Genomic DNA, 25597 nt, shown 5'->3' with positions numbered 1-25597 from the left:
TTCGAGTTAAAATGGAGCAAATGATCAAAAGCTACATGGAATCTTGATTTAATGTTGTCCACGAAGTAGGATAATTATCTTGACTGCAGTAATGACAGACACCAAAATGTTCTGTCAATCCTCCAGATCAACATTTATTCCGAACCCTCTGGCTGTTGTTAAATCGAGTCCAGTATCACACAAGCTCTTTATCCATTGACTGTCATTCTGAAAATCCTTTCCTGAATCAGCTGATGTTGTGCAATAATTGTCCCCACATAACTAAACAGCTAGACAAACGCACATCAAACAACTATTATGCATCACTATTGAAGAACCCCCTTAATGACAGTATCGATTTTTGTTTTATTAATCATATTAAAGTTACTCTTTCTGTTTGATGTATTGGATTTTGCAATCACATACATTATACAGTACACTTATGACATTTCCATAGAAACAAGAGTCTGACAGCAACATCCAGGAATTTCACAGGATCAAGGTCAATATGTAATTCAATTGATACATGCTTAGTATATGATATAACAACAAACAACAGTATCATAAATGTAAGGAAAGAAAGGTAGTGTTTTATGTCACACGATTTTTGCCAAATCTGTGAAGACTCCAAGCATGGGAAAGCATAAACATAGGTTTTGAATCATCTCATGAATTATATTGAATGTTTCCCCTTTATATCTTAAAACGGCAAATTGGTACCCTAGTTTATAGCATGAATCAGATAACTGTCACGTCCTGATCTGTTTCACCTGTCCCTGTGCTTGTCTCCACCCCCCTCCAGGTGTTGCCCATCTTCCCAGTTATCCGCTGTGTATTTATACCTGTGTTTTCTGTCTGTCTGTTGCCAGTTCGTCTTGTTTGTTCAAGCCTACCAGCGGTTTGTCACAGGGCCTGGTTGTCCCTAGTCGCGCTTTTTCCTCGTCCTCCTGGTTTTTGACTTTTGCCTGTACTGACCCTGTACCCGCCCGCCTGACCCCTGCTTGTCTCTGAGCCTGCCTGCTGTCCTGTACCTTGGCTCCACCTCTGGATTATCGACCTCTGCCTGACCTGAACCTGCCTGCCGTCCAACTATCAATCACTTACAGTTGAGCATGTATTTTCAGGTAGAAATACATGGCACAGCAACAGCTACTCTCTAAATCGCCTCAGGAACACGCACTCTTCTCTCTTCCATAGTCCTAAAAGAAACAGACTGGACAAGAAGGTGCGCAGTGGATTATGGGCATTGTAGTTAACTAAACAATGTAAAATATTAGCCTGTTGGAAACTACAACTCCCTACTACATCACACATTTCAGGTTGGATCTGATTTATCTCTAGAGAACGGGGGTCTAAATGTCTTAGACTTCACTCTCTTTAATCAGATATCAAAGGTTAACTGGGTTAAAAGGTACATAAAAAATCCTCATAGTTTCTGGAATATAATACCTCATTTTGTTTTTCAGAAGTTTGGAGGGCTTAATTTTTTACTACAATGGCCATATATTGTGGGTAAACTTCCTGTGAAACTGGCGGATTTTCACAAGCAGGCTTTATTAATGTGCTGGGCTTTGTTGAATAACTTTTCACCTCATAAATGTTTTATATGGAACAATGGGTCGATATTACATAGAAACAAGATGCTATTTAACCATAAATGGTTCTCGAAAAACATTGTTCTTGTCAGCCAATTAGTTGATAATAGTGGGAATCTATTTACACTGAGAGGATTTATGGAAAGATACAACTTTGAGGTTTCAAGCAAGGAATATGACACTGTTATGAAAGCTATACCTATTGGGATAAAAACTTTACTTCAGAATAATACATATTTTGGAATATCTCCGATTGTAAGCGATATTCAGGTGAATGGCATTGGTCTACTAGATACGAAATTCACCAATCGTTTATTAAGGGATATTTTCTACAGGAATTCTATTCCCTCTGCGATATTTTGTTGGGCTTCATCGTTTGATGTAAACTGGCACCGTGATTGGCTCACTCCACACACATTTATGGTGACCAATAAAGTGAAGGAGATCTCCTTTAAGATAATCCATAGATTCTATCCGTGTAATAGCTTGATTTCTAAATACATACAGTGGGGGGAAAAGTATTTGATCCCCTGCTGATTTTGTATGTTTGCCCACTGACAAAGAAATGATCAGTCTATAATTTTAATGTTAGGTTTATTTGAACAGTGAGAAACAGAATAACAACAAAAATATAGAGAAAAACGCATGTCAAAAAGGTTATAAATTGATTTGCATTTTAATGAGGGAAATAAGTATTTGACCCCCTCTCAATCAGAAAGATTTCTGGCTCCCAGGTGTCTTTTATACAGGTAACGAGCTGAGATTAGGAGCACACTCTTAAAGGGAGTGCTCCTAATCTCAGCTTGTTACCTGTACAAAAGACACCTGTCCACAGAAGCAATCAATCAATCCGATTCCAAACTCTCCACCATGGCCAAGACCAAAGAGCTCTCCAAGGATGTCAGGGACAAGATTGTAGACCTACACAAGGCTGGAATGGGCTACAAGACCATCGCCAAGCAGCTTGGTGAGAAGGTGACAACAGTTGGTGCGATTATTTGCAAATGGAAGAAACACAAAAGAACTTTCAATCTCCCTCAGCCTGGGGCTCCATGAAAGATCTCACCTCGTGGAGTTGCAATGATCATGAGAACGGTGAGGAATCAGCCCAGAACTACACGGGAGGATCTTGTCAATGATCTCAAGGCAGCTGGAACCATAGTCACCAAGAAAACAATTGGTAACACACTACGCCGTGAAGGACTGAAATCCTGCAGAACCCGCAAGGTCCCCCTGCTCAAGAATACATATACATGCACATCTGAAGTTTGCCAATGAACATCTGAATGATTCAGAGGACAACTGGTGAAACTGTTGTGGTCAGATGAGACCAAAATGGAGCTCTTTGGCATCAACTCAACTCGCCGTGTTTGGAGGAGGAGGAATGCTGCCTATGACCCTAAGAACACCATCCCCACCGTCAAACATGGAGGTGGAAACATTATGCTTTGGGGGTGTTTTTCTGCTAAGGGGACAGGACAACTTCACCGCATGAAAGGGACGATGGACGGGCCATGTACCGTCAAATCTTGGGTGAGAACCTCCTTCCCTCAGCCAGGGCATTGAAAATGGGTCGTGGATGGGTATTCCAGCATGACAATGACCCAAAACACACGGCCAAGGCAACAAAGGAGTGGCTCAAGAAGAAGCACATTAAGGTCCTGGAGTGGCCTAGCCAGTCTCATAGAAAATCTGTGGAGGGAGCTGAAGTTCGTGTGGCCAAACGACAGCCTCGAAACCTTAATGACTTGGAGAAGATCTGCAAAGAGGAGTGGGACAAAATCCCTCCTGAGATGTGTGCAAACCTGGTGGCCAACTACAAGAAACGTCTGACCTCTGTGATTGCCAACAAGGGTTTTGCCACCAAGTACTAAATCATGTTTTGCAGAGGGGTCAAATACTTATTTCCCTCATTAAAATGCAAATCATTTTATAAAATTTTTGACATGTGTTTTTCTGGATTTTCTTTTTGTTATTCTGTCTCTTACTGTTCATATAAACCTACCATTAAAATTATAGACTGATCATTTCTTTGTAAGTGGGCAAACTTACAAAATCAGCAGGGGATCAAATACTTTTCCCCCCCACTGTACTTAATGTTACCAGTGAATGCAGTTTTTGTGAACTAGAAACTGAATCTATTGAACACTTATTCTGTAATTGTTTATATAGTGAAGTGTTCTGGACTGATGTAAAACTATATCTTGGCCTCAAATTGCATACAACCATTGAAATTTCTAAGTTTGACATATTTTTGACTACACTGATTCCACAATTGAACGTCATAAATCTCTTTATTTTATTAGGAAAATGTTTCATACACAAATCAAAATTTATGAAGAAAAAGCCCCTTTGCTTAATTTTTTTATCTGATGTGGAAAACTATTTAGAGTCTTTAAAACGTATACAAAACAAAATGTCAAAAAAATTTATTCGCTATATGTCTGTATTTGATTTGATATGTGGAATAGTTTTATTAAATGTTTTTCTCATTTCTTTGGAATCCCTCTGGCTGTTATGTTTATGTTTTGCATGTTACTGTTAATAAAAAAATCTATAATAATAAATAAATAAATCTCTAGAGAAACTGTGCCATGTGCGCATTGAGCTCACAGAAAAAAAACTGAACGAAATGGAATTCAAATAATTGAACCAACATCAGTCAATTAGTTGTTTAAAAAACGGAAAATAACTAAATGGTTAATCGCTCAGCATGATCTTAGATATACTTATCTTTCTCCAGAAATATATAATATTACAACGGCAGAAGGTAATAGCTAAGAACCCAAGAACCAAAATATCCTCAGGAGTGAAGTGGGTTCACTTCAAGAGCCGTGGTGAGATAAAACGGTTTGGCAGACAACTTTGAGAGGCAATGGTCTTAAGAGTTTGGATGACAAGCTATTTTGAATTCAGTACATTGGTCAAGGGGTTGTGAAAAGTTCATACAGATGTAAAGGGGAACCAATAGTATCGATTCATGTAAAAACAAATGAAAATCGCCACATTTTGTTAGGAAGTTCAAATCTAACAGCGACAATATAATAACACGAATCTATGTAACTGAGGTGATTTGGTCAAATATAACGGAGTAAAAAGTAAGTTACTTCCTTCAGAAATTACTTGACTGACAGTACAAGTACAGCACACAGAGTAACTAGAAAAGTAACTTTCCTAGTTCCTCCAAAACGTCAAAAGCCGGATTTGAACTCATACCTTGGCTGGCATGTGTATGTTGTTCTCAGTGGCTGTACCCGCTGAACCACTCAGGTGCTGAGATAATCATGAATTTATTTTGCCTGTTAATTGCCTTGAATATATAATAAAACAATTGATCTAAACGAAAAATACCATCTATAATAATCTACCCTCTACAAATGTTGTCCATTTCTTATAATCTATATAAGATTTCACAGGAGATGCGCTGTAACCTCCACGTAGTTTACATAGGCTACTTGAACTGACGCCCAGTGGACCTACATTCTAAGTTATTGTAACCTACAAACACCACTTCCAGGTGCCCCCTGGTGGCAATTCAAAATATTATATAGACATTCAAATCAACATCTTTGTGACTAACTCAAGCTAGACCGCAGCCTGTCATTTCAATGGGAATAAATGAGACATAGTGGGCAGATGAAGCGAGGAGGGGGCAGAGCCAAGCCTGAGCTAGCGAGATCATATTGGCACGTTCTAGCATGAATTCAGACCCTTTAATCAGTACTTTGTTGAGGCACCTCAAGTCTTCTTGGGTATGATGGTACAAGCTTGGCACACCTGTATTTGGGGAGTTTCTCCCATTCTTCTCTGCAGATTCTCTCAAGCGTCGCTGCACAGCTATTTTCAGGTCTCTCCAGAGATGTTCAATCGGGTTCAAGTCCGGGCTCTGGCTGGGCTGAGCGACATTCATAGACTTGTCCTGAAGCCACTCCTGCGTTGTCTTGGCTGTGTGCTTAGGGTTGTTGTCCTGTTGGAAGGTGAACCTTCGCCCCAGTCTGAGGTCCTGAGCACTCTGGAGCAGGTTATCATCAAGGATCTCTCTATACTTTGCTCCGTTCATCTTTCCCTCAATCTTGACTAGTCTCTAAGTCCCTGCCGCTGAAAAACATCCCCACAGCATGATGCTGCCACCACCATGCTTCACCATAGGGATGGTGCCAGGTTTCCTCCAGACGTGACGCTTGGCATTCAGACCGAAGAGTTCAATCTTGGTTTCATCAGACCAGAGAATCTTGTTTATCATGGTCTGAGAGTCCTTTAGGTGCCTTTTGGCAAACACCAAGCGGGCTGTCGTGCCTTTTACTGGCACCATCCCTACAGTGAAGCATGGTGGAGGCAGCATCATGCTGTGGGGATGTTTTTCATACCCTTGAGGTGCTTCAACAAAGTGCTGATTAAAGGGTCTGAATACTAATGTAAATTGTATATTTTCATACATTTGCAAGAAAATAAATAACTTTTTGCTTTGTCATTATGGGATATTGTGTGTAGATTGATGATGGAAATAATAACATTTTATCAATTTTATAATAAGGCTGTAACGTAAAAAAAAATGTGGAAAAAGTCAAGGGGTCTGACTTCCAGTTGGTGTTTCCACTCAAATATGGTGATGAGAGGAAGCCCAGCGGCCGGCTGTGGGAGAAGATGCAGCTAAATGGATTTTGGCCGACATTAGGCAGATTTTCTCATTGATTAAACATTTGATCTCAATACAGTTTTCTGTTCCCAAAACAAAGATGTTACGAACAGAGTGGACTTAGTTTTGTAGATTTTACCCTTTGCCAAAGTTTTAAAAAACTGTGTTGTTTAGAAGGAATGTAAGGGCGAATTTAGTTATTTCACACGCGCACTAACAGAAATATGTAAATACATGCTAGAACGTGCCAATATGATCTCGCTAGCTCGGGCTTAGCTCTGCCCCCCTCCTTGCTTGTTCTGCCTACTATGAGTCAGTTTTCCCATTGAAATGACAGGCTGTGGTCTAGCTTGAGTTAGTTACAAAAATCTTTGATTTCAATGTCTATGTAATATTTTGAAGGTTCTCCCATCTCTTCCTTCTGGAAGGTTCTCCCATCTCTACACAGGAACTCTGCAGCTCTGTCAGAGTGACCATCTGGTTCTTAGTTACCTCCCTGACCAAGGCCCTTCTCCCCAAATTGCTCAGTTTGGCTGGGCTTCTTCCATTTAAGAATGATGGAGACCACTGTGTACTTGGGGACCTTCAATGCTGCATGCATTTTTTGGTACCCTCCCCCAGATCTGTGCCGCGACACAATCCTGTCTCGGAGCTCTACGGACAATTACTTCGACCTCATAGCTTGGTTTTTGCTCTGACATGCACTGTCAACTGTGGGACCTTATATAGACAGGGGTGTGCCTTTCCAAATCATGTCAAATCAATTTAATTCATCACAGGTGGACTCCAATCAAGGGAAACAGAATGCACCTGAGCTCAATTATGTGTCTCATAGCAAAGGGTCTGAATGCTTATGTAAAAAAGGTATATCTGTTTTTCCAAAAATTCTAAAAACCTGTTTTTGCTTTGTCATTGTGGGGTATTGTGTGTAGATTGATGAGGAAAATATATTTCATCAATTTTAGAATAAGGCTGTGACATAACAAAATATGGAAATATTCAAGGGGTCTGAATACTTTCCGAATGCACTGTACATCCAGTGAAATATCTGGCTCATTGTTCTATCTGTGTTAAAATCCTCCTGCTGCAGGATTATTTTCCTTCTGCGTCAAAATTGGTCATATTAAGATCCGACATCTATAGGATCTTAATTTGATCCCTCTTTTATTGCTAAGAATTGTCCTGCACAGCAGGAAATGCAAGCTTGTAATGTATTTGAGGTTTAAAAAGGCTTCTAATGAAAAAGGCTTCTAACGAAAAATGTATCAAAACCTACAGAAATATCTATTCATTATAATCCACATAATAATTCACATTTCCTGTTGCTGCAGGATTATTTTCCTGCTGTAGCAAACGGGCTCAAATTAAGATCCAATATCTGTATGTAACACTGCAACCCAGGGACTAGTGGGACAACGGGGTAAATGGGAGTGCACACCTAAGTGATGTTACAGCTGGGCTATATAGCCAAGCTATGAATTCTATATGGTCTTTATATGCTGTATTTCCTTCAGTTCAGTCATGTATGGATAAACTGTAAGTCTGCATGGAGAAGTAGGCTACTGGAGAACTCACTCAACAATTCTGTGCAAATAGAAAAAAGTTAATATCATGTTGTTTGATTGGTTTCTTCTCAATTATAATTGTAGACACAAATGTCAAATATATGTGAAAATGTGTTCATCCAAATGTGTTAAATTTCAGGAAAATACAAAAAGAGAAGACGTGTTCAGTTCAATTTTCACACAGAATGGCCCAAAACCATAATTGGGTTCTTTGATTAGACAACTAGACAAAAGACAAGGCCTGTGTCCCAAATGGCACCCTATTCCCTATATAGTGCACTACTTTTGACCAGGACCCATAGGGCTCTGCGTCAAAAGTAGTGCACTATATGAGGATAGGGTGCAATTTGAGACAGATTCAAGAACTTCAAACTTCCATCAGTTTGACATCAAATCTGATGAAAGCTCAACAGGCTAATATTACTGCCACGACGTGCTTTGCAGTCCAGTGTGTGTGAGCTCCATTAATTGCTTATTTTTAGGGCAATTATTTTGGTCTTGTTATTGTCAATCAATTCTAAATCTTCTATACCGATATTAAATAGATTCATATCAGTGCCTTTTCATGGTTCAGTCGTTGAGGATAAAAAAATGACAGTGGGCTAAATTTCATAATTTTGTGACAGTCTTTTGTATTTCTTAAAGCAATTGAGAGTGGTATTATAGGCTACCTCTGGGAATTGGATTCAATTATTTACTCAATTAAATGAGAATAATATGTACAAGTTTCATTAAATGCAATTATTTTAATTATACATCTCTTGGGATTTACAGCAACTTGGCATAAATACCTAATGCAGCCACACTGTAACCTCTGTTGCATTGCATTTGCATGTATTAATGTACTACACAATATACATTATACAGATCAAAATGTAATCTCCTGTAGGTGGAGGGATGGCTGTTGATGTTGATAGCTCGTCTTAAATGTCCGTGTAGTAAAGTCACTGTGGGAATTGTTATTAGTCCTTTTTTTGGTTATTCATTCGATACATTTCCATAAAACCATAATAAAACTTCAGAGGCCCTGGACACGACCCCAACAAACACTTTCCAGAAAATACACTCTACATCATCTAATTTACTGTAAAGTTTAGGTCGAGACCAGTGGCGTGCATTCATGGCTGCCAAGGGAGAAAAAAATTGACCAAGAAAAAATGTTTATCTTTCATCTCTCTGTGTTTCATAATTTTCCTTCAATTGGCAAGAGGCTGAATGTATCTCACAGAAGAAAGCATTAGAGCGGGTGAAACAGAGCCACTCTGTCTCCCTACGTGTAGGGAGACAGATGTTCTATGGTCCAAACGAGTATGACATTGTTGCCGCCCGTAGCATTGAAGGCAAGGGAAGCCAGCGAACATCTGGCCTCCCTTAACAAAAACAGTATAACAATTTGCCAATCAGCATTGAGCTAAATTGAGCGAGCTCAACCGTGAATGGTTCTGGCGCACCAAAAAAAAGTGTCATGGGAAGACAACTTGAATTAGGTCATTGACAGAAAAACTTGAATTGTTGCATCTTGTTGTGTTGTTGTCCTCCGGTGGCTAGCTAGCCAGCTAGCTAAAATTGGCCCTTTCCTAAATTAGCCTTGTATGAAGATAGGGATTTGGACTTGTCGGGTTTACTTAATTCTCCATACTGACCAATGATTATAATGGCGATTCTGATCCAACCATTAATACATTGTTGTGTCCTTGGCTTAAGAGGATGGAAGTTCAATATGTAGCTAGATGTAGAAGGCTAATGTTAACTAGCTAACGTTGCCCATGAATGGAAGTTAGGCTAGCGAACAAGCATGTTAGCCAGGTAGCCTAGGACAACAAAAAATAAAAGCGTATACAGTATGACAGACTAACAGACCGTTTTGTCAACATGACAGAGAGGAGGATGGCATTGGTGTTTCTCTACAAGCAGGGTGAGTCAACAGGCTTTTTTACTTTCCTACAATCGAGAGCATACTGTCGGGCTGCATCACAGCCTAGTACGCTCAGCCGAATGCACCATCACTGCCTGCCCTCCAGGACACCTACATCCCCCTGGAGGGCAGGCAGTGATGGCGCATTCGGCTGAGCGTACCACCCTCTCTAGAGCCTTGAGATCAGCGGCGGTGGAGTTGCCGTACTAGGCTGTGATGCAGCCCAACAGTATGCTCTCGATTGTGCTCCTGTAGAACACTGATGGCCGTCGGGGACAGGCAGAATTTCTTCCGCCTCCTGAGGTTAAAGAGTCACTGCCGTGCCTTCTTCGTCATGGTGTCTGTGTGGTATGACCATTTCAGCTCATCGGAGATGAGTACACAGAGGAACTTGATGTTCTTGACTATCCTCCAGTCAGCTCCTTTGTTTTGCTGACGTTGAGGGAGAGGTTGTTTACCAGGCACCACGTCGTCAAATTTCCTACCTCCTCCCTGTAGGCCGTCTCGTTGTTGTTGGTAATCAGGCCTACTATTTTCATGTCGTCAGCGTACTTGATGATGGAATTATAACTGTGTGAGTCCATGCTGTCATGGTTATACAGAGAGTACAGGAGGGGACTGAGGATGTACCCCCTTGTGGGGCCCCCGTGTTGAGGATCAGTGTGGAGGAGGTAATGTTGCCAACCTTCACCACCTGGGGGCAGTCCAGGAAGTCCAGGATCCAGTTGCATAGGGAGGAGTTCAATTCCAGGGTCGCGGGCTTTGTGATGAGCTTAGAGGGCATTATGGTATTGAAGGCCGAGGTGTAGTCAATAAACAGCATCCTCACATATGCATTCCTTTTGTCCACGTGGTTGAGGGCAGTGTGCAGTGCAATGGCGATTGCGTCGTCCTTGGATCAGGGTGGTAGGCGAAATGGAGAGAGTTGAGTGTGTCCGGGAGGGAGGGAGGAGGTGAAGTGTTCTTTGACTAGCCTCTTGAAGCAAATCATGATGACGGAAGTTAGTGCTACTGTTCGGTAGCCATTCTGTTCAGTTACTTTCCCTTTATTGGGCAATACAGACATGGCCTGATGAGTGATGAGTGAAGACTGATGTAAAAACTAGAACCTAGGCTCTGTCCCAAATGGCACCCTATTCCCTTTATAGTGCATTACTTTTGGGATGGATACCCAGTCATCTTCTTTTATATTGCAGTGTTACAACTCACTCAGTACAGTTTAGATTGGTACAGTAACAATAACGTAGAACCACTGAACCATTTAAACTACTGTGCTGACACTAATAAGTGTTCACAGTCCTCATAGTAGGCCGAAGAACCTACTATCTTTTAGAGGCACTCAGAACCTCCTTCCCATATGGCGCCCTATTCCCATGGGCTCTGGTCAAAAGTAGTGCATTATATAGGGAATAGGGTGCCATTTGGTGAGAGAAGCAGCAGAAGCAGCAGCTCCACTAACTCTCTTTAATATCAGTTTCCTTGGGTTTGCCATAAGAAGAGATATGAATTGTTTTAACTGCGTGGCAGGCAGACCTCATGGGATTTCCCTCCACTCAGCAGTAATGAGCAGTGCAGGCAATATTTTGCTTATAGGCCCATAAACAACATACTTATTGAGATGGAAGTAGCTGCAGGCACCCAGGCTAATTCAGACACAGTGGTGGTGCACAGTGCACTGGGGGGTGATTTCATAAAGGCAAGATCCAGGGACATGCAGCTCTGCTGTTTCAGAAGCAGTCCATCAACTGCTGTAACACTCACAGGAGCAAGCTTAAGGGAGTCTAGTGTCATGGCACTATAAAGTGAGGGGGAGGGAGACATGGAGGGAGCATGCCTATTAATAAATGATGCTATTGAGATTAAAGATGTCATAAATGGACTTGTGTGAAAAGATTCCCTGATGAGCTGAACTCTTACGGAGACCTCAGATGTACAGAGGATAAACTAAATTGCCATTAATAAGGGATAAAGAAGGCCTTTTGGAGAGTCAAATTGGTCAGATTAGTTCTCCTTTAACATTGAAATGTCAGACAGCAAGCTGCCTCTGCCTGCCTGTGGAGATACAGGGCGCTGAATTGTGTCAACTCCACAGTGGATGCTCAATGGGGAAGTTGCTTTGTGTTTTGTGGGTGGAAAAGAGGATAACAAAGTCTGTTGAAAACAGAGTCCTCTCCTCTCTCCAAATTGTTTTCCTTTATTCTGACATGTTTACACACACACACACACACACACACACACACACACACACACACACACACACACACACACACACACACACACACACACACACACACACACTCACTCACATAATTACATACACACACAAACAGCTATTCCCTCTTACCATGTGTTATCCATTCTTAAACACATGTGCCATTGGTTGAGCCTGTTTCCATGGAAAACAGGATAGTGGATAATGATAATGCTTGTGACATTCAAACAAAACACACACTAGAGTTGACAAAATAATAATAATATACACGGTAACTGAAAAAAGTCATATTTTATTGTCTGTAATAGGCTAATCTACTTTATGTCAACAACAGATTAGTAGGTCACTGCAACCTGCTGTTGTTGTTGACATACATACAGTGTGTACACTAACATTTGCATTCATGAATGTCTGAAGGTGAATAAGGTGAAATCTAGTCTTATCTAACCTTACATAAAAGTGTGTTATAATATCAAAACCATTTGTAGCTCATTAGATATCAGTTGTCTGATACATACAAGGAGAACTATAAAAGGTTAGCATCTAACACAGGGAAGCTTATTTTCCCCACTGAGTTCTGAGGTTCCAGGTGAGTGAGCCCTGAGGGAGATATATTGCCTTCAGAAATTATTCCATATTTTGTTGTGTTACAGCCTGAATTCAAAATTGATTAAATAGATCAATTTTAACTTCAGGCTGTAACTCAGGGATGGGAAACATTGATGGGGGTGGGGGCCCCAAAAAAACAGAACTCATCATGAGGGGCCACAGTGGCTCATGGGTCTGCGTACCCACATGCAGTGCCAGCCGCTAGACTAACTTAACAATCTAAAATAAAATTGCTGACATGGACTAATTGAGTGACTGCTTATGCACAACAACATTTTCGAAATTGTACCTTGTGCATTCTATTATTCTAACTTTCAACAGTAAGCTGAAACCACAACTGAGCACCGTATTCCCTACTGTATATTGTGCCTACTTTTGACCAGAACCCTAGTCAAAAGTAGTGCACTATGTAGGGAATTGGGTGCCATTTGAGACGGAGCCAGAGAAACTACTGCTGCACATTGATAACGAGCCAAGGACTCTGGAAGGAAGTGAGGCGCACATCAAATGCATCCTGTGTCTCAGAACATCCTGCCTGGCAGCCAGTCAACCTCCTACCCTCTATAGTCTACAACCTCTGTCACACACTCACAAGTCAATGTCACTGAAACGTAGATAGCATAATTGTTTCGTTCCCTATGACTTCAGTCAGTTGTCAGATGCCCCTGCAAAAACAATGATGAATGGTCCAAAATAATTAGTATTGAAAATAGCGATTTGAAGTCACACTAACATTTCTATGGCGTAGCTGTAGCTCCGTAGCCCGAACCCATCTTAAACATCAATGCAAGGCACCGCCTGAGGTCACAGTGAATTAATTTCAACATCAACAAACACCCTTTTAAATTCCGTCATACAGTAGACAGACACAAATCAACACCCAAGCTGCATCCCTATTCCCTACATATGACACTAATTTTGACCAGAAGCCTAAGGGCCCAGGTCAGAAGTAGTGCACTATAGGGAATAGGGTCCCGATTGGGACGCATTCATAGCTACAGTGCTGTGTTGCGTCTATCCACAGTAATAAACGATCTCCAGTTAATTATGCGCGTCTCACATTATATGGCCGTCAGGTCGAGGTCGACGTCTGTAATTTACCTGACATTTTTAAATGCGCCAGCAGTTTTATGAATGGACACAAATAGCCCACCAGAGACTCATGAAAAATAGGTGGCTCTCAAAGGCATCGGTATGGTCTCACCAAGACTGCGTCCCAAATGGTACTCTAGAGTATTCCCTATAAAGTGCACTACTTTTGACCAGGGCCCTGTAGTGCACCATATAGGGAATAGGGTGCCATTTGGGATTCAGTCAGGGATTCAGGCTGCAGCATTACCTGTTGACCAGGAGCCTAATGAATGATCTATGAGGGGAGTTGCGATGAGACTTGTGCCTGTGTGATGTTCTCTGGCACGTTGACTCTATTTGTGCTTCATAGACAAGAACATCTTTCCCCTCTCCTCCCATTAAATGTTAATAAAAACCTTGCCTTTAAGATGCAAATCAAGAAGTCATGGTAAATAGTGTTGGCCCCTTTTATGTTGCTGGCTTTCTATCCCTGTGAGGGAGTTTTATTGAGTGTGCTGCTGTCTATGTGGCACGTAGTCTTTCTGTTGTCTTTCATTTTGCATTTTTACGGCTCTCCTGATGGTGGTTAGCTACATTATTGAACATATTTTTTGTAGTAGATATTTTCTGATCACTCATGCAATCTTAAAGTCACAGGGGACACACTGACAGTCTTCAATAAAAAATGTCTGCACAAAAAAAAGTAATTTCATGCCTTGTTTGGCAGGCGCACCTTTGATGAAATACATTTTGTTTGAGAGGGAGATAAACTTACCAAGTAAAGCAAGGGAATTCATTCCTGTATTATTTGTTTATAGCCGCACTTTCTAGTCCCCTTCCTAAAAAAAAATGTAGCTGTTTTGTGATGTCTGTGATGGCTTTACATGGCAATGGAGCCCCTGAGGAGAACAAGGAGCCAATCAAGGACTGTCACCGAGTTAACATCGCCTGTCAATAGGGCTGCAGAGATCAAAGAACAACATCCAGGGAATTCAAACTCTGGGGTTCGACTTTGGAGCCCTAGCTTTTTTTTTTATACGAGACATATGCTATTTGGTTTCCAAAGTGGTACGAGGAATTACTGCATATAACAGTGATAACGAGTGTCTGTATATTGGGATTATATTGTTCTGTGAAGTTCTTGGCACTGTCCATTAATTATGCATGAATGTTGGAGAGATGAAAAATTATTTTGGGAATTTTCGGCAACAATGTCAAAGTATATAATGATATTTCTGTCTATTATAACTCTAATGAATAATTGACATTTATGACAACACATTGCATTAAAGGAAACTTTTTAGAAACTGCCAAAAAAGGTTTGCCTTTCATGACCATGGCATGTTAAATTGATATCGCAGTCAACTATTCCTAAAAATGTCTATGTGTCACTTCAAATGTGACACAAACAAACACTGGCATTCATCAAGGTTACAATGTCAGATCACATCACATATACTATTCTTTGTGATTACCATTTCAAAAACAACTGTTGGCAACCACATGTGGAGATGTAGAGTACACAAGGCCTACTATTAAAAAGGCTACACTACATGTGTTCATAATTGTACAATAGATAAAGTTCACACCAGAACAGCAGGCAAGGAAGCCCAGAGCCAAATCCCCGAGCTGACAAGGTACAAATCTGTCGTTCTGCCCCTGAACAAGGCAGTTAACCCACTGTTCCTAGGCCGTCATTGAAAATAAGAATTTGTTCTTAACTGACTTGCCTAGTTAAATAAAGGTAAAAAACTCCCAGTACTTGCTTCCCGATTATTAGCGTAGACGTTACACCTGGATTGTCTAATATTTGACCATTTATTCTTTAAAAAATGATTTAAGCTCTGTCAAGTTAGTTGTTTACTAGAAAGTGTCACGTCCTGGCCAGAATAAGGGTTAATTAGTATTGTAGTTTGGTCAGGACATGACAGAGGGTATTTGTTTTATGTGGTTCAGGGTGGTGTGTTTGGTTAAAGGGTGTTTGATTTAGTATTTCCAGGGTTTTGGTTTATAGTCTATGTTTATGTATTTCTATGTCTAGTCTGAGTGTGTTTCTATGTTGTGTTGATTGGGGCTGGGACTCTCAGTTGAAGGCAGGTGTTGTCTATCTGCCTTTGATTGAGAGTCCCATATATTAGGGTGTGTTTGTGGTTGTTATTTGTGGGCGATTGTTCTGTGTTGAGCCTATGCTTGGCCAGACTGTTAGTTGTTGTTAGTTCGTTCATTTTTCTTGGTTTGTTATGTTGGTGTTCATTTTGTACTTATTAAATTCTCAAGATGAGCATACACGTACCTGCTGCGTTTTGGTCCTCTTTCACTGACGACAACCGTGACAGAATCACCCACCACTCAAGGACCAAGCAGCAGAGGAAGGAGCAGACGGCGTTCGAGTTGGACTGGCGGGAGAAGTGGACTTGGGAGGAAGTTCTGGACGGGGCCGGACCTTGGCACCAGGCTGGGGAGTATCGCCGCCCGCAGTGGGAAATTGAGGCAGCCAAGGCAGAGAGGCGGTAGTACGAGGCCAGAGACACGCTGAGGGAGAAGCACGAGAGGCACCCCCAATAATTTTTTTTGGGGGGGCACACGGGTAGTTTGGCTAGGTGTAGGAAGAGCCGGAAGCCAGCTACCCGTGGTTATATGGAGGAGCGTATGGGGTGGAGAGCGCTATGTTTCGCTGAGAAGCGCACTATCTCACCCATACGCACGCACAGTCCGGTGCGAGTTATTCCAGCCCCTCGCAGGTGCCGTGCTAGAGCTGGCATCCAGCCTGGTAGGAGGATGCCTGCGCAGCGCATCTGGTCGCCGGTACGCCTCCGAGGACCAGGCTACCCAACTCCCGCTCTACGCACGGCTACCATCAGGCCCCTGCACAGCCCAGTCTGCCCTGTACGAGCACCCCGCTCGTACAGGGCTACTAGTTCCATCCAGCCAAGGCGGGTTGTGCAGGAGGTAAGATCTAGACCGGCTGTGCGCCTCCATAGCCCTGGGTTTCCAGCTCCTGTCTCTCGTGCGGACCCGGAAGTGCGTCCACCCAGTCCGACTCGTCCTGTTCCCGCTCCCCGCACTAGCCTGCAAGTGCGTAAACCCAGCCTCGCCACTCAACAGTCGTCGGAGCTGCCCGCCAGTCAACAGTCGTCGGAGCTGCCCGCCAGTCAACAGTCGTCGGAGCTGCCCGCCAGTCAACAGTCGTCGGAGCTGCCCGCCAGTCAACAGTCGTCGGAGCTGCCCGCCAGTCAACAGTCGTCGGAGCTGCCCGCCAGTCAACAGTCGTCGGAGCTGCCCGCCAGTCAACAGTCGCCGGAGTGGTCAGACTGCGCTGAACTGCCGGAGTGGTCAGACTGCGCTGAACTGCCGGAGTGGCCAGACTGCGCTGAACTGCCGGAGTGGCCAGACTGCGCTGAACTGCCGGAGTGGCCAGACTGCGCTGAACTGCCGGAGTGGCCAGACTGCCCTGAACTGCCGGAGTGGCCAGACTGCCCTGAACTGCCGGAGTGGCCAGACTGCCCTGAACTGCCGGAGTGGCCAGACTGCCCTGAACTGCCGGAGTGGCCAGACTGCCCTGAACTGCCGGAGTGGCCAGACTGCCCTGAACTGCCGGAGTGGCCAGACTGCCCTGAACTGCCGGAGTGGCCAGACTGCCCAGACTGTCCCGAGTTGCCAGACTGCCCAGACTGTCCCGAGTTGCCAGACTGCCCAGACTGTCCCGAGTTGCCAGACTGCCCAGACTGCCCCGAGCTGCCAGACTGCCCCGAGCTGCCAGACTGGCCAGACTGCCCCGAACTGCCAGAGTGGCCCGACTGCCGGGAAAGGCCTGAACCGGAGCCACCTCCTGATATAGGTGGGTTGGGGAGGGGGGGGTGTAGCACAGTGCCGTCGTTGACGGCAGCCACCCTCCCTTCCCTCCCTTTAGTAGAGGGGAATTTTTGTTTTGTTGTTTGGGGTTGTTGTTTTTGTTTTGTTTTTTGTTTTAAAGGTGCTTCCGGGGTTAGCACCTTTAAGGGGGGGTACTGTCATGTCCTGGCCAGTATAAGGGTTAATTAGTATTGTAGTTTGGTCAGGACGTGACAGAGGGTATTTGTTTTATGTGGTTCAGGGTGGTGTGTTTGGTTAAAGGGTGTTTGATTTAGTATTTCCGGGGTTTTGGTTTATAGTCTATGTTTATGTATTTCTATGTCTAGTCTGAGTGTGTTTCTATGTTGTGTTGATTGGGGTTGGGACTCTCAGTTGAAGGCAGGTGTTGTCTATCTGCCTTTGATTGAGAGTCCCATATATTAGGGTGTGTTTGTGGTTGTTATTTGTGGGCGATTGTTCTGTGTTGAGCCTATGCTTGGCCAGACTGTTAGTTGTTGTTAGTTCGTTCATTTTTCTTGGTTTGTTATGTTGGTTTTCATTTTGTACTTATTAAATTCTCAAGATGAGCATACACGTACCTGCTGCGTTTTGGTCCTCTTTCACCGACGACAACCGTGACAGAAAGCCATTTTCAAGTCTTGCCATGCATTTTCAAGCAGATTTAAAAACTGTACCTAGGCCATTTTGAAACATTCAATGTCATCTTGGTAATCAACAGTGTAGATTTGCCCTTGTGTTTAACATTTTTGTCCTACTGAAAGGTGATTTTGTGTCTGTTAGAAAGCAGACAACTAGATTTTCCTCTAGGATTTTGCCTGTGCTTAGCTCTATTCTGTTTCTTTTTATCCAGAAAACTCCCTAGTCCTTGCCAATGACAAGCATACCCATAACATGATGCAGCCACCACCATGCTTGAAAATATGAAGAGTGGTACACCGTCATGTGCTGTGTTGGATTTTCCCCAAACATAACACCTTGTATTCAGTACATAAAGTTCATTTTTTTGCCACATTTTTTGCAGTTTTACTTTAGTCAAATCAAATCAAATCACATTTATTTATATAGCCCTTCGTACATCAGCTGAAATCTCAAAGTGCTGTACAGAAACCCAGCCTAAAACCCCAAACAGCAAGCAATGCATGTGAAAGAAGCACGGTGGCTAGGAAAAACTCCCTAGGAAAAACTCCCTAGAAAGGCCAAAAACCTAGGGAGGAACCAGGCTATGAGGGGTGGCCAGTCCTCTTCTGGCTGTGCCGGGTGGATATTATAACAGAACATGGTCAAGATGTTAAAATGTTCATAAATGACCAGCATGGTCAAATAATAATAATCATAGTAGTTGTCGAGGGTGCAACAAGCACGTCCGGTGAACAGGTCAGGGTTCCATAGCCTGGTTCCAGGCAGAACAGTTGAAACTGGAGCAGCAGCATGGCCAGGTGGACTGGGGACAGCAAGGAGTCATCATGCCAGGTAGTCCTGAGGCATGGTCCTAGGGCTCAGGTCCTCCGAGAGAAAGAAAGAAAGAGAGAAAGAGAGAATTAGAGAGAGCATATTTAAATTCACACAGGACACCGGATAAGACAAGAGAAATACTCCAGATGTAACAGACTGACCCTAGCCCCTTTCTATTCTGGTTAGCGCCAGTTTGTGCTGTTCTGTGAAGGGAGTAGCACACAGCGTTTTACGAGATCTTCAGTTTCTTGGCAATTTCTCGCATGGAATAGCCTTCATTTCTCAGAACAAGAATAGACTGACGAGTTTCAGAGGAAAGTTCTTTGTTTCTGGCCATTTTGAGCATGTAATTGAACCAACAAATGCTGATGCTCCAGATACTCAACTAGTGTAAAGAAGGCCAGTTGTATTGCTTCTTTAATCAGGACAACAGTTTTCAGCTGTGCTAACATAATTGCAAAAGGGTTTTCTATTGATCAATTAGCCTTTTAAAATGATAAACTTGGATTAGCTAACACAACGTGCCTTTGGAACACAGGAGTGATGGTTGCTGATGATGGGCCTCTGTATGCCTATGTAGATATTCCATATAAAATCTGTAATTAAAAGTCATTTACAACATTAACAATCAATCAACAATCTGATCAATTTGATGCTATTTTAATAGACAAGAAAGTAGCTTTTCTTTAAAAAAACAAGGACATTTCTAAGTGACCTCAAACTTCTGGACATTATGGGGAATTGTGTGTAGATCAGTGAAATAAAATCTAAATGTAATACATTTTAAAATCAGGCTGTAAGACAACAAAATGTGGAAAAACTCAAGTGGTGTGAATACTTTCTGAGGGCACTGTAGGGAGTAGGGTGCCATTTGGGACACACACATGGAGATTTGCAGTATCCGTTTATGGCTCCGAGGCAGCCCATGCAAAGCAAACTGGATTGGGTGCTCCTGACTGACTGAATTAATCTTTGGGGAACTGTTTTTGATCAAACAGCAGAATGAGAATGTCATTGGGATCCAGTGGTGTGGAGGATGGAGGATGATCCACTAGTAGTGAAACACAGCTTACTTTAATAAAAGTAATGGGAGAAACTGGTGAGATACAGTACAGTAGCTAATGGTGAAGCATGTGAATTTGCCTCAATGAAAATTCGGCTCTGAGAATTTGCTCTACCTTTATTTTTGTCACAACCAAGGCTGCTGTGAATGCTTGAGATATCCAGGACATTTTTACATTTGAATGAAACTGGTCACAGACAGGCATTTGAAGAAGCTATTGAACTCTATCAATCTACCTGGCTAAGAATACAACAAGGGAAAGTGACTATTGGCAGCGGTGGGAAAACTACCCAATTGTCATACTTGAGTAAAAGTAAAGATATCTTATTAGAAAATGAATTAAGTCAAAGTGAAAGTCACTCAGTAAAATACTATTTGAGTATTATTTGTCACGTGCCGAATACAACAGGTGTAGACCTTAGAGTGAAATGCTTACTTGCAATCCCTAACCAACAATGTAGTTTTCAGAAAAAAAGGAATATAGATATAAAAAAAAATAGATAGTAAAAAATGTTAATATCAAATAATTAAAGAGCAGCAGTAAAATAACAGTAGCGAGGCTATATACAGGGGGTACCGGTATTGAATCAATGTGCGGGGGCACCGGTTAGTTGAGGTAATATGTACATGTAGGTAGAGTTAAGGTGACTATGCATAGAGCAGGTAGCCTAGTGGTTAGAGCATTGGGCCAGTAACCAAAAGGTTGCTAGATTGAATCCCTGAGCTGACAAGGAAAAAAATCTGTCATTCTGCCCCTGAACAAGGCAGTTAACCCACTGTTCCTAGGCTGTCATTGTAAATAAGCATTTGTTCTTAACTGACTAGTAAAATAGAAAATAAGCAGTAGTGTAACAGAGGGAGGAGGGGACAATGCAAATAGTCTGGGTGGGTAGCCAATTGATTAGCTGTTCATGAGTCTTGGGGGTAGAAGCTGTTACAAATACTTTTGGACCTAGACTTGGCGCTCCCGTACCACTTGCCGTGCTGTAGCAAAGAGAACAGTCTATGACTAGGGTGGCCGGAGTCTTTGACAATTTTTCGGGCCTTCCTCTGACCACCTGGTATAGAGGTCCTGGATGGCAGGAAGCTTGGCCCCAGTGATGTACTGGGCCGTACGCACTACCCTAGTAAAAAATTAAGTCAAAATAAAACATAACAAAAAGTAAGTTTGAATGACACTGAGGGGTAGTGTTGTTACAGTTAATGCCGGTTTGCCTGAGGCTGATGCCATGCAGGTGTTTGTAAACATGCAATATACACACACTATCATTCAAATGCACACGTGCACATACACGGACACACCCTGGTTGCTTCTGTGTGTCGCTCTGGATGGGAGGCTGTTAGATGACTAATGCGATGTAGTTGTTGAGCGGCTTCACTGCAAGTATATTGTATGTTTTAAATATTCACCTTTTTTTTATATAATAAAATGATGGTGTTGGAGTACCTGGCCATGCAGTCCTGGGTGAACAGGGAGTACAGGAGGGAACTGAGCACGCACCCCTGAGGGGCCCCCGTGTTGAGGATCAGCGTGGCAAATGTCTTGTTACCTACCCTCACCACCTGGGGGCGGCCCGTCAAGAAGTCCAGGATCCAGTTGCAGAGGGAGTTGTTTAGTCCCAGGGTCCTTAGCTTAGTGATGAGTTTTGAGGGCACTATGGTGATGAACGCTGAGCTGTAGTCAATGAACAGCATTCTCACGTAGGTGTTTCTTTTGTCCAGGTGGGAAAGGGCAGTGTGGAGTGCAATAGAGATTGCATCATCTGTGGATCTCTTAGAGCGATATGCAAATTGGAGTGGGTCTAGGGTTTCTGGGATAATATTGTTGATGTGAGCCATGACCAGCCTTTCAAAGCACCTCATGGATACAGACGTCAGTGCTACGGGTCAGTAGTCATTTAGGCAGGTTACCTTAGTGTTCTTGGGCACAGGGACTATGGTGGTCTGCTTGAAACATGTTGGTATTACAGACTCAGTCAGGGAGAGGTTGAAAATGCCAGTGAAGATACTTGCCAGTTGGTCATCGCATGCTCAGAGAACACGTCCTGGTAATCCTTCTGGCCCTACGGCCTTGTGAATGTTGACCTGTTTAAAGGTCTTGCTCACATCGGCTACGCAGAGCGTGATCACACAGTCGTCCGGAACAGCTGATGCTCTCATGCATGCTTCAGTGTTGCTCGCCCCGAAGCGAACATAGAAGTAATTTAGCTTGTCTGGTAGGCTCGTGTCACTGGGCAGCTCACGGCTGTGCTTCCCTTTGTAGTCTGTAATAGGTTTCAAGCCCTGCCACATCCGAGGAGCATCAGAGCTGATGTAGTACGATTGAATCTTAGTCCTGTATTGACACTTTGCCTGTTTGATGGTTCGTCGGAGGGCATAGCGGGATTTCTTATAAGCGTCCGGGTTAGAGTCCTGCTCCATGAAAGTGGCAGCTCTACTCTTTAGATCAGTGCGGATGTTGCCTGCAATCCATGGCTTCTGGTTGGGGTATGTACGTACAGTCACTGTGGGGACGACGTCATCGATGCACTTATTGATGAAGTCAGCGACTGATGTGGCTCTTCAATGCCAATGGAAGAATCCAGGAACATATTCCAGTCTGTGCTAGCAAAACAGTCCTGTAGCTTAGCATCTGTGTCATCTGACCACTTCTTCTTGCTTTAGTTTTTGCTTGTAAGCAGGAATCAGGAGGATAGAATTATGGTCCGATTTGCCAAATGGAGGGCGAACGAGAGCTTTGTACGAGTCTCTGTGTGTGGAGTAAAGGTGCTCTAGTGTTTTTTTTCCTCTGGTTGCACATTTAACATGCTGGTAGAAATGAGGTAAAACGGATTTAAGTTTCCCTGCATTAAAGTCCCCAGCCACTAGGAGCATCGACTCTGGATGAGCGGTTTCCTGTTTACTTATGGCCTTATACAGCTCGTTTAGTGAGGTTTTAGTGCCAGCATCGGTTCGTGGTGGTAAGGAGACAGCTATGAAAAATATGGATGAAAACTCTCTTGGTAAATAGTGTGGTCTACAGCTTATCATGAGATACTCTACCTCAGGCTAGCAAAACCTTGAGACTTCCTTAATATTAGATTTCATGCACCAGCTGTTGTTTACAAATATAGACAGACCACCACCCCTTGTCTTACCAGAGATGGCTGTTCTATCTTGCTGATGCAGCGTAAACCCCGCCAGCTGTATTTTATTAATGTCATCGTTCAGCCACGACTCAGTGAAACATAAGATATTACAGTTTTTAATGTCCCGTTTATAGGATATTCGTGATCGTAGTTCGTCTATTTTGTAATCCAATGATTGTACGTTGGCTAATAGGATTGATTGTAGAGGCAGATTACCCACTCACCGTCAGATCCTTACAAGGCACCCACCTGGTTTTTGTGGGTAGTTATTTTCTGTTTTGTTATTCTGTGACCTGAAGGAACTGTTTGGCTGTTTTCGGTTTGTTTCTTTGTTATAGTGTTTTCATTGTCTAAATAAATATAATGAACACTCATCACGCTGCGCTTTGGTCCCCTCCTTTCGACAGCTGTAACAAAAGGATTGTTGTGATTGGTTAATAACCTATAATATACATTTTTATGTACCCACCTGTATAAAATTGGTCATATAATTAAAAGCACCAGAGAGCCCACTAGAGTATATTGTTACAAACAATAATGTATAAAAACAAGCTAAATCAAAAAGTGTACTATTCATATTTTTTTTAAGTTGAATAAATGAATGTGAACATTTATATTTCAGAATCTAGACATACTCCATATTTTAGAGCACAATATAAAGAGTATAACGACACAAAGATGTTGTCTCTATCATGTACAGTTCACAGATCACAGGATCTTACAGGAGGAAGGTATCAGTCTAAAAAGGGCCTAAAATTGCCACTTTCATTATGATTTTCTCAAAAATGGTATGTGAGAATTGTCACATGAGCAGAATATAACAGACCTTATAGTGAAATGCTTACTTACAAGCCCCTAACCGACAGTACAGTTTCCAAAAATATGGATGAGAATAAGAGATAAAAGTAACAAGTAATTAAAGAGGAGCAGTAAAAAATAACAATATATACAGGGGGGTGCTGGTACACAGACAATGTGCGGGGCCACCGGTTAGTTGAGGTAGTATGTACATGTAGGTAGAGTTAATTGAAAGTGACTATGCATAGATGACAACAGAGAGTGGCAGTGGTGTGGAGGGGAGGGGGGGGCAATGTGAATAGTCTGGGTAGCCATTTAACTAGATGTTCAGGAGTCTTATGGCTTGGGGGTAGAAGCTGTTTAGAAGCCTCTTGGATTTTCCCCAAACATAACACCTTGTATTCAGTACATAAAGTTCATTTTTTTGCCACATTTTTTGCAGTTTTACTTTAGTCAAATCAAATCAAATCACATTTATTTATATAGCCCTTCGTACATCAGCTGAAATCTCAAAGTGCTGTACAGAAACCCAGCCTAAAACCCCAAACAGCAAGCAATGCATGTGAAAGAAGCACGGTGGCTAGGAAAAACTCCCTAGGAAAAACTCCCTAGAAAGGCCAAAAACCTAGGAAGAAACCAAGAGAGGAACCAGGCTATGAGGGGTGGCCAGTCCTCTTCTGGCTGTGCCGGGTGGATATTATAACAGAACATGGTCAAGATGTTAAAATGTTCATAAATGACCAGCATGGTCAAATAATAATAATCATAGTAGTTGTCGAGGGTGCAACAAGCACGTCCGGTGAACAGGTCAGGGTTCCATAGCCTGGTTCCAGGCAGAACAGTTGAAACTGGAGCAGCAGCATGGCCAGGTGGACTGGGGACAGCAAGGAGTCATCATGCCAGGTAGTCCTGAGGCATGGTCCTAGGGCTCAGGTCCTCCGAGAGAAAGAAAGAAAGAGAGAAAGAGAGAATTAGAGAGAGCATATTTAAATTCACACAGGACACCGGATAAGACAAGAGAAATACTCCAGATGTAACAGACTGACCCTAGCCCCTTTCTATTCTGGTTAGCGCCAGTTTGTGCTGTTCTGTGAAGGGAGTAGCACACAGCGTTTTACGAGATCTTCAGTTTCTTGGCAATTTCTCGCATGGAATAGCCTTCATTTCTCAGAACAAGAATAGACTGACGAGTTTCAGAGGAAAGTTCTTTGTTTCTGGCCATTTTGAGCATGTAATTGAACCAACAAATGCTGATGCTCCAGATACTCAACTAGTGTAAAGAAGGCCAGTTGTATTGCTTCTTTAATCAGGACAACAGTTTTCAGCTGTGCTAACATAATTGCAAAAGGGTTTTCTATTGATCAATTAGCCTTTTAAAATGATAAACTTGGATTAGCTAACACAACGTGCCTTTGGAACACAGGAGTGATGGTTGCTGATGATGGGCCTCTGTATGCCTATGTAGATATTCCATATAAAATCTGTAATTAAAAGTCATTTACAACATTAACAATCAATCAACAATCTGATCAATTTGATGCTATTTTAATAGACAAGAAAGTAGCTTTTCTTTAAAAAAACAAGGACATTTCTAAGTGACCTCAAACTTCTGGACATTATGGGGAATTGTGTGTAGATCAGTGAAATAAAATCTAAATGTAATACATTTTAAAATCAGGCTGTAAGACAACAAAATGTGGAAAAACTCAAGTGGTGTGAATA

This window comes from Salmo trutta, chromosome 31 (genome assembly GCF_901001165.1).
Source record: "Salmo trutta chromosome 31, fSalTru1.1, whole genome shotgun sequence".
Classification (NCBI taxonomy): domain Eukaryota; kingdom Metazoa; phylum Chordata; class Actinopteri; order Salmoniformes; family Salmonidae; genus Salmo; species Salmo trutta.
This window is presented reverse-complemented; position numbering follows the sequence as displayed.